We start from the raw sequence: 9,996 nt of genomic DNA, 5'->3' as shown, positions 1-9,996 counted from the left end.
TGAAAAAAGAGAAAAACAAATACTGTATGATCCCACTTTTGTGGAATCTAAGAAAACTGAATTCACAGAAAGAGTAGATTGGTAGTTCTCACGGGCAGGGAGAGGTAGGGGAAATGGATGAAGATATTCAAAGAGTACAAACTTTCAGTTATAGGATGAAAATTTTTTGGATCACAAGGTCCTTAGAAGCTTCCCAGGTGTAATCTAAAACTAGCCCCCCTACAGAGAGGGTAAAGAGACACTAAAAAAGAGGCAGGCCCCTCCAGGTTGGTAGATGGCAGTTTCACTAAGCAAAGGGAACTTACATACAAGGCTTAATTTGGGTGGCAAGACAAGTAGATCTCTGCACCTGTCCACCAAATCTTAAAAGTTTATATAGAGGCCTTAACTGGGTTCAGTCACACATACAGGCCAGATGGCTTCAGTACCATATCACTATCATAAGGCTGTGTCCTTGGAGCAGCCTCCAGGAGCAGAGAAAGCAAGTGGAACTCACATTCCAAGGATAGGAGAAAGGTGAAGAGCCTCCAATTGCTAGGGTCCAGCTCATGGGTCAACTGCTGGTCAGGTCTTTTCAGTGATCTTCCCCAACAGTATGTTTTGGAGATTAATATATAGCATGGTGGCTACATTTAACAATACCATAGTGTTTATTTTGAAGTGGATAAGAAAGTACATCCTAAAAGTTCTCATCACACACACACACACACACACACACACACACACACAAAGGTAACTATGTGAAGTGTTAGGTATGTTATCATTGCAAAATGATAAGCAATATATATGTATATCAAATCATCACCTTCTATACCTTAAACTTACACAATGTTATATGTCCATTACATCACAATAGAACTGGGTGGAGAGGGGAAGAAACAGATCTCACCTCCAGTCAAAACAGGCAGAAGATTGCCTTTCTCCCACCCTGGCAGAAAACTAGAGGTTTATTTTTTAAAGAAGGTAAAATAGAAGATGTGGCAGTTACTGCTGTGTGTTCACCAAAATCAGTTTCCTTTTCCTTCCAGGAACACAGCTAGACAACATTTGCCGGTCTCGCCTGCAATGAGAGGCAACCACGGACTGAATTCCAGCCCCTAGAAAATATGAGTGGGAGTGATGTGTGCCTCTCATCAGAACTTCCCACCCATTTTTCCCCTTTTGGCCAACCAGATGCAATGGATCTAGCATAAATTACAAGGCCATAAAATTGAAATAAACTGGTTCCCTAATGTGAAATAAGTCAGACCAGAAAAAGACAAATATGGTATGATATAACTTACATGTGGAATCTAAAAAAGCCAAACTCATATATGCAGAGACTAGAGGCTGGTTGCCATGGCTGGAGAGTCAGGAAATGGGGAGACACTGGTCAAGAGCACAAACCTCTCATTAAAAGATTAATAAGTTCTTGGGCCTAATGTGTAGCATGGTAATTATAATTAATAACACTGTATTGTATACTTGAAAGTTGCTAAAAGAGTAGAAGTGAAATGTTCTCACCACAGAAAAAGAAATAGTAATTACATAACATGATTCAAGGTGTCAGCTAGAACCACAGTGGTAATCATTGCCCAGTAGGTAAGTGAATCAAATCAACATGCTGTACTCCTTAAATTTACACAATGTTAGGTGTCAATTATATCTCAGTAAACCTGAGGGAAAAAGAAATCTATAAAAGTTTCTTAAGTTGAAAAGGATGTTCATTAACTCCCCCAAATGGGTATAACTTTCTAATAGAGTAGGTAGAACTGGGCTTGAAGTTACAAAAGGAACTTATTGTTGACTGCGCTATATTCTCCTGACAGCATCGTTCTGTCACACAACTCTAGGGGACACTATTCACATGGATAATTGTGAATGATGTCCCCTGGATTTATGCAATATGGAGGCCTGAATTCCTGTTCAACTAGCTCTGTTTTGAATGGCAATAAGTTGCTTTAGACTTTTCTGCACTTAAAATAAATGACAGAGTTCTCAAGGACAGTGCCATTTGGGTGAATTAGTGCTCAAAATCTCTGCTCCCCAGTGCTCCATTCCCATCGTCCTCATCACATGGTATTGCAATTTCTCTGTTGATAGGCCAGTTTTCCTCACTCAATTCCTCAAGGGTAAAGAGAAGAAGATGACAGGGAGAAGGATGTCCCTTTGCTTTTCAGCATGAGGACACATGATGAGGGAAAGAGCAATGTGGGGAGAGTCCAGGTTTTTCTCAAGCGACTATTATCTGAAAGATCAAAGACGTATCCATGTAGTGTGTCAGGTGGATAAATTTTGGCCTTAAAAAAGTGAATCCCCTGGCTGTCTGAATAACCATATAGAAAGCATATAGAAAACATACTGAACATTACATTAGATTTTGGGTAAGCAAAGTGTGAACTTTTACTGTATTAAACCATGATGATTTGGGAATTTGTTTTAACAGCTAATATTCTTTATACCAACTTAGAACCTATCACCCCAAAGTGAGGAGCTTTCATAACAAAACAACAAAACCTAAATTATGTGAGGTTGACATGGGGTTCAAGTAAACAAACATGAGAGTATGAATGGCCAGAGACTCTTGTAATACCAGGCAAAACATTTGATAAAACTGCTGTCTGCAATAACTTGAAAGACAGGCGACTGCCTATGAGTCTGGAGCTCCAGGGGAAGTGGTTGGAAAGTGTTAGAGAGATCATACATAATGGCTACTATTGGTATTGCATGTAAAAGATGAGCTCAGGTAAGAATTCGTCTGGTTTTCAAGTAATGACAGAAAAGAACAGACAGTCCAAAGTCAGAATGCTTTCCGGGTTGGAAAATCTGTCTCTTCGTTCACCAAATACTAAAAGATAATTCAAAACACCTTAAGAAACAAGAGTCTTTTCGACTAAGCAAGGAAATTCAGCCTTGCAGCAGATGCCAATAAGGGTGCCACCTTCCAACCAAGACACAACTCAAAGTAGTCATTCTTTTTTTTTTTTTTCAACGTTTATTTATTTTTGGGACAGAGAGAGACAGAACATGAACGGGGGAGGGGCAGAGAGAAAGGGAGACACAGAATCGGAAACAGGCTCCAGGCTCTGAGCCATCAGCCCAGAGCCTGACGCAGGGCTTGAACTCACGGACCGCGAGATGGTGACCTGGCTGAAGTCGGACGCTCAACTGACTGCGCCACGCAGGCGCCCCAAAGTAGTCATTCTTAAGTTGAGCAATGTGAGAGTAAAGAAATAAACAGCGAAAGCTTAAGACGTATGTCCAGGGAATTTCTATGTGAGTGGTAACCAGTATTTGGAACTTATTGAAAGTAATAGTTTAAAAACTATCAAAATTTTGATAGAATTGCCATAGAAATCATGAGTCTGGTTTAAAGAAACCTGATTTGGAAAAGTCTTACTATTTGGAAAAGTCTTACTACAGCCCTCCAGAAGGAAAGGACAATGAGATTTACACATACTGCCAGAGAGTTACACATTCTCTGCCAGTATGCCAGAGAAGACATACTCATCAAAGTCCATGTGTGATGTGAATATAAAAGGCAATGGAGGAGAAAGAACCTCCTAGAAGGAGAGCCAGGGGCCATGAGGAACAGAGTCAGGGAAATTCCTCTCCAAAAGCAGAAACGGAGCCACACAAGAAATGTCTGTATCTTCAGGCTAGGACACTTCTATAATGCTTGCTTAACAAAATTTCAGAATCTATACACCAGAGATTGTTGTGTATCTCTTACCTTTTCTTTCCTGAATAGAATTTTCTTTGTGTTTATCCTGTCCCTGCTCTACCATTACTGAGGTGGAAGAAGAGTAGGTCCCTTGTTCACCTGTCAGTGCTTCACAAGTAACCACATCCAGCCCTTGTAGGGGGACTGCATATCACTCAGAAATCCCAAAGTAGGAACTGGATGCCATGACCAGATGGGTTGGCTGCCTTGGGGAGGGCTGGAGGGTGATATGTTCTATGTGTGAGAGGAAAATAAGACAGATCCTAAGTGGCCAGCAGAGCAAATGATCGCAGAAGTCTCTTTCTGTTCACAAACCCTCGTTTTCTCCTCCTGGGCACATGCTAGACTACATGTTCCCAACTTGCTTACATTTAGGTGTGACTAACAGAGTTTGGCCAGTAGGATATAAGTGTAATGATGTATACCAGTTCTAGGTCTGGCCCATTAAAACCTCCCAAGGTGATCCTCCCTCTCCTTTCCTATCTGCTGGCTACATTCAGAGATCTGGATGAGGATCCCAAGGACCTCGGGGATGGCACAGCCACAAGGTCAAACAAACACAAACAGACAACAAAAAACTTGGGTCACTGTAGAACCAGGAAAGAACAAGGATGGTGAAGAAGGGACCATCATCAGAGAGTTGAGAAAATTGTTTCCCAAACAAAAGAGTATAAGCTCTATCAAAGCAAAAATTGTACCAGATAAAGGTGAATAGGTAAAGAAGACTTTATTCAAGGCTACTGCAACAGAGAAGAGAGGCCAGAACCAAGTCTAGTTCAACGCCTCCACCAAAATAACCTTTAGGAGAGGCTATAAGACCTAAGGTGGGGGTTCATAGACCACCTGTGTTTGCTAATTGCCTTACCCAAAGTAAGTAAATTTGCTTGTATCTTTATGATAGGAGTTAGTTTTATAACTTGAAGCAAAGTTGTCTACCAAAGTTAGACTTCTACTCTCCCACAGAGAAGGAGAAATGGGGGCCTGATCTTCCTCAATGATTACATTTCAAAGGGAGGGTTCCCAGGTCCTTGAGAAAGACAATCAGGGATGTAAAACTGGCAAGAGGCCTTTTTAAAATTTTACACTGAGACTCAAAGGACATCAAAAGAATTTACAATTGCAAGTTTTCTAAACTAAATTACCTAAGAAAAGGAGGGAAGAGGCTGGAGGAAGAAGTCTGTCTAACTAAAGTTTAGTCAAGCTGAGAGGAGCATGAAGTCCTTATTGCAAATGTCCAACAAAGTCTTAGGACAGTGGATGAAAACGGACCCACAAGAAGGCATGTGATTGTGAAATTTCAGAATAGTGAGAGTAATCAAAGATCAAGAAGTTCCTACAGAGAAAAAGCAGGTCACTTACAAAACAGAAACACAGATGACTTTGAATTTCTCAAAGTAATGCTGGAAGCTAGAAAACAATGGAGCAATGCTTTCAAATTTCTGAGGGGAAATAACGTCCAACCTAGACTTCCATACAGAGCCAAACCATCAAGCAAGTGTAAAGGTAGAATTAAGACTTTCATACAAAGTGTCGATTTGTTTCTCATGCCTTCTCCCTGAGGAATCTATAGTTCAATGTCAGTGAAATAGTTAACCAAGAAAGAAGGAAAAGAGGAGAAAAGAGGAGATTGCATAGAAAAGAGAAAAAGAAAAAAAGAATCTCTAGGTGCTAGTGAAAGGAGATCTCCAGAAAAGAAGCGTGCCTCAGGCTGAGGGGGCCACCATTCCAGAGTGAAGTAATCAGAAAACACTGATGCATCAGAACATCTTGGGAGGAGGGGCACCTGGGTGGTTCAGTTGGCCGAGCATCAGACTTCTGCTCAGGTCATGATCTCACATTCAACGTATTGAAGCCCCGCATCGGGCTCTGTGCTGACAGCTCAAAGCCTGGAGCCTGTTTCGGATTCTGTGTCTCCCTCTCTCTGCACCCCTCCCCCACTGACGCTCTTTCTCTCTCAAAAATAAATAAACATTAAAAAAAAAAAAAAAGAACCTCTTGGAGGAGATTTAGGCAATTGGTGCCAATTTGGAAATGAATATATTAAAAACTGAGCAAATCACAAAAATCACTGTTAACCCTTGGAAGACTAAAAAGTTGTATAAGAAAAGAGAAGTTATCATAGTACACTAGATATTTCCATTGTGAATACATTTATAGAGTTATAATAATATAATCAGTGAATATTTCTCTAACCAAAAGTACAATATACATGTACATTGAGTGGATGAGGAGATAGGCAGGGTCCATGTGCTGCAGGGATGGGGAACAAAAGAGAGCTAAATCCTCATCTAACATAATGGGATATCAACATGAAATTCAATGTAAAGTAGGAATCTCTAAGTTATTTAATTATTGCCTCTAACAGAGTTTCGGAAAGGGGACAACAGAGCCAACATGGACAGCTGGTTTTCGAAGGGACGAAAGTCTTATGAAATTATTATACTTTTATTTTTTTAATTTTTTTTAACGTTTTATTTATTTTTGAGACAGGGGGAGACAGAGCATGAACAGGGGAGGGTCAGAGAGAGGGAGACACAGAATCCGAAACAGGCTCCAGGCTCCGAGCTGTCAGCACAGAGCCCGACGCGGGGCTCGAACTCACGGACCGCGAGATCATGACCTGAGCCGGTCAGCCGCCCAACCGACTGAGCCACACAGGCGCCCCGAAATTATTATACTTTTAAACTGTAAGCATGTATAGTTTGATAAATCCAAAACAAAAATAGAATAAATAAAACAGAATAAAAGAGTGAGAGAAGTATTTTCCTCACCAGAGAGTAAAGCATGCTATTAAGCCATTGTAGTCAAATCAATTTGTTGCTGGCATGGTAAAGGATGAATAGTTAATAAAACACAAAAAAAGCTAAACCCAACTAGATTCCACTATATATGGTAACTTAATTATGAAAAAGGTGATATTTGAATTCTATAGGGAAAACATAGCTTGGCACAAACCACCACTCGTCTGAAAGAAAATAAAATCATACCCCTACCTAACCACAACATATAAAAATAACCTTAAGACACCTTAAAGACTTAAATATACAATAAGGGATTTAAATTTTTAGGAAAAATAACTGTAAGTAAGGTTTTTTAAAGAAGGTAAGATTTATTTGACTTTACAAAAACAAATTGTTATGTGGGCAAAAGACACTATAACAAAATCAGTGAAGAAATAACATGTGATCTATGAATATATGTTTGAACTTGCAGGCAATTAGAGAAAAGCAAATTAATTTTTTTTTAACATTTATTTATTTTTGAGAGATGGAGAGAGACAGAGAGACAGAGCATGAGCAGGAGAGGGGCAGACAGAGAGGGAGACACAGAATCAGAAGCTGGCTCCAGGCTCTGAGCTGTCAGCACAGAGCCTAATGTCGGGGTCAAACTCACGAACCATGGGATCATGCCCTGAGATGAAGTTGGATGCTTAACCGACTCAGCCACCCAGGCGCCCCAAGAAAAACACATTAAAGTAGCCATATTATGAGTTTGTACATATACCAGATTAGCCATTTTCTTTAGTGAAGCCTACTTTGATGGCATTGCCAGGAGAAGGCACTGCTAGCAGAAATGTGAGTCATTATAAGAGTGTTTTTAAGAAACAATCTGCCATTACCAGATACACTTAAAATTCATGTAGCCTCAGACTCAGAAATCTCCTGCATGGATAGCTACCACATAGAAATAAAGTGCCAGTGGGTAAGAATATCAGTACAAAGATGTTTATTGTAGCATTGTTTGAAGAGGCAAAAACTGTCAACCTCTTACAGGGTTTTTTAATGGCGCCACTGATGAAAACAGCTGTTTCAATAGGTTAAACCACAAAAACTGAATCAACAGACTCTGTTCCATTTAAACACCATCTCTGACTTACCAAGAAAGCTAGTATTTCCTTTTTTACACCCTGTCTCTTGGTTTCAATCATTCACACACTTTCAAATCTCTGGACCCCGTGTCAGCAAAATCCCTGGAACCCACAAAAACGGTCACATGCCCAAAGCTTTTCATCAGAAAGCAACCACTCCATTTCTGTTTTCTGCACTCACCACTGTTTCCCTTTATACCATGCCTCCTTTAATAATATATTGCTTTGAGAGTCCAGGAAACTGAGTAATGATTATATGGCTAAAAAGCAGCCATATCTGGTGTAGTCCTACTCACGTGAAAATATTGTCTTTCTCTAGAAAGGCACCACCAAATTCTCAACAGAAGAATAACTCCACTTGCTTCATGAAAGTACCACTCATTCTTACTTCCTTCTTTCTGTTCTACCACTTCCACATTTCATTCAATAAATACGTACTTTTGTCAGCGGCAACCACAATAAACATAATGTTATCACAGTTCCAACTTTTGTCTTCACCCATATTGATGTATATATCTGAGAGTGGGAAGAAAGGCATAATTGTTTCTAAAAGATACTTACCGGAATAGTGAAACGAAAAATCTCACTAGCAACATATAAAAATGACCTATAAAAGGGTACAGTGACTCTGTCTGGGCCCACAAATAAAATTTTGCAATGAAATTTTAAAGGAAATGGTCCTTCCATTTTAACAGTCTCTAAAACTTCAGAAACCATTCAAAGAACAACTCCCCACTTGTCTTTGTCCAGTAGCCATGTATATAAAAGATAGATGCTAATATACCTACATAAGTAAGATTTTTCTCTAAAGAATACTCAGAAAGCATAACTCTATCAAAAATATATTAGCCCATAAAATCAAGTTACTGCTATTCATATTTGGGATCTTACTGAGAAATAAGTCTCTATAAGGTTATATCATAAGTAAAGATAATAGAAAGCATCTTGAAGAGGTCACACACAAAAGAAGCCATAATTCTCTCATAATAGGGAACAATCACATTACATGTAGCCTTTGTAGGAAGAGATGTATTGAACGCACCATGAACTTGAGGATACTATGCCAAGGAGAACAAAGCCTCCACGTAAGTTGTCCTTTTGATTTAAAGTTATAATACCTTGCCCTCCCTCAATTCCATATGGCATCGTATTTCAGCAACTCAAGGCTCTGAAGTGAGCTCATGTAATACAGACAAAATCTACCTCAATCTCATGCTTGCAAATGTCCCAATTAACATCAAGCGATGCGAGCAGTGGTAAAACAACACAAGAAGCAGAGTCAGGAGTCCTGGATTCCAGGCTGGGAGCTCTCACAGACTGACCTTGAGTAAGTCCCAGAATTCATTTTTCTTTCATGCAACGTGGTTAAACTGGATGATCTCTAAGTCTCCTGCCAGAAAGTCTACCACTTTGGGGCAGGTTGTAATCAGGACTCAGCAACTTAACAGCTTCTTCAGCCTCCAAATGCAACTGAGGGCCGCCCTTCCCCTGCCCTTCATTCCCTCCTGTATCTGATCTTTCTTGCTTTACACTGCCCTTTCCTCCCTCCTACTGCCAATTCCCTGCCTTCATTCAACACTGCCCTCCATTATTCTCCAGTAATAATGGTAACATTCATTGAATACTTTCTATGCGCCACACAGTTCACATTCATTTTCTCATTTAATCCTGAAAACTACCTCATGAAATAGGGTAAATTATTTTCTCATATAGACCATGAACCTGAGTCTTAGAAAGATGGTTTTTCCTTCACTCTACCTCCGATCGCCACATTCCAGTATATACAAAAAAAGTAATGAAGCAATTATTAAACACCTGGTATGAAGTCCTTGGCCACGGTGACCAGAATAAAAGGATCACATGGTGAAGGGTGAATAGTTAGTAAAACACACAAAAAAGCTAAACCCAAATAGGTCCTGCTATACATAGTAACTTAATTATGAAAAAGGTGATATTCTGTAGGGAAAGCATAGCTTGGCACAAACCACCACTCATCTGAAAGAAAATAAAATCATACCCTTACTTACCACAACATATAAAAATAACCTTAAGACACATTAAAGGCTTAAATATATAATAAGGGATTGAAAATTTAGGAAAATAACTATAAGTAAGATTTTTTTAAGAAGGTAGATTTACTTGACTTTATAGAAACAAATTGTTATGTGGGCAAAAGATGCTCTAACAAAATCAGTGAAGAAATAACCTGTGATCTATGAAGATATACTTGAACTTGCAGAACTTGCAGGTAATTAGAGAAAAACAAATTAAAATTAAAATAGCCATATTATGAGTTTGTACATATGTCAGTTTAGCAATGTCTCAGCTCACAGCTGCTGTTCATGATTCTTAAACAAATCTTTTAAGTAATGCCTGAGGTTAAAGTGGGGCTGTGAAAGCTGCTTGGGGAATGGGGTGATTTCTT

The sequence above is a fragment of the Herpailurus yagouaroundi genome, unplaced genomic scaffold (genome assembly GCF_014898765.1).
Source record: "Herpailurus yagouaroundi ecotype Mexico unplaced genomic scaffold, PumYag 100, whole genome shotgun sequence".
NCBI classification, from domain to species: Eukaryota; Metazoa; Chordata; class Mammalia; order Carnivora; family Felidae; genus Herpailurus; species Herpailurus yagouaroundi.
Note: the sequence above shows the minus strand (reverse complement) of the source record.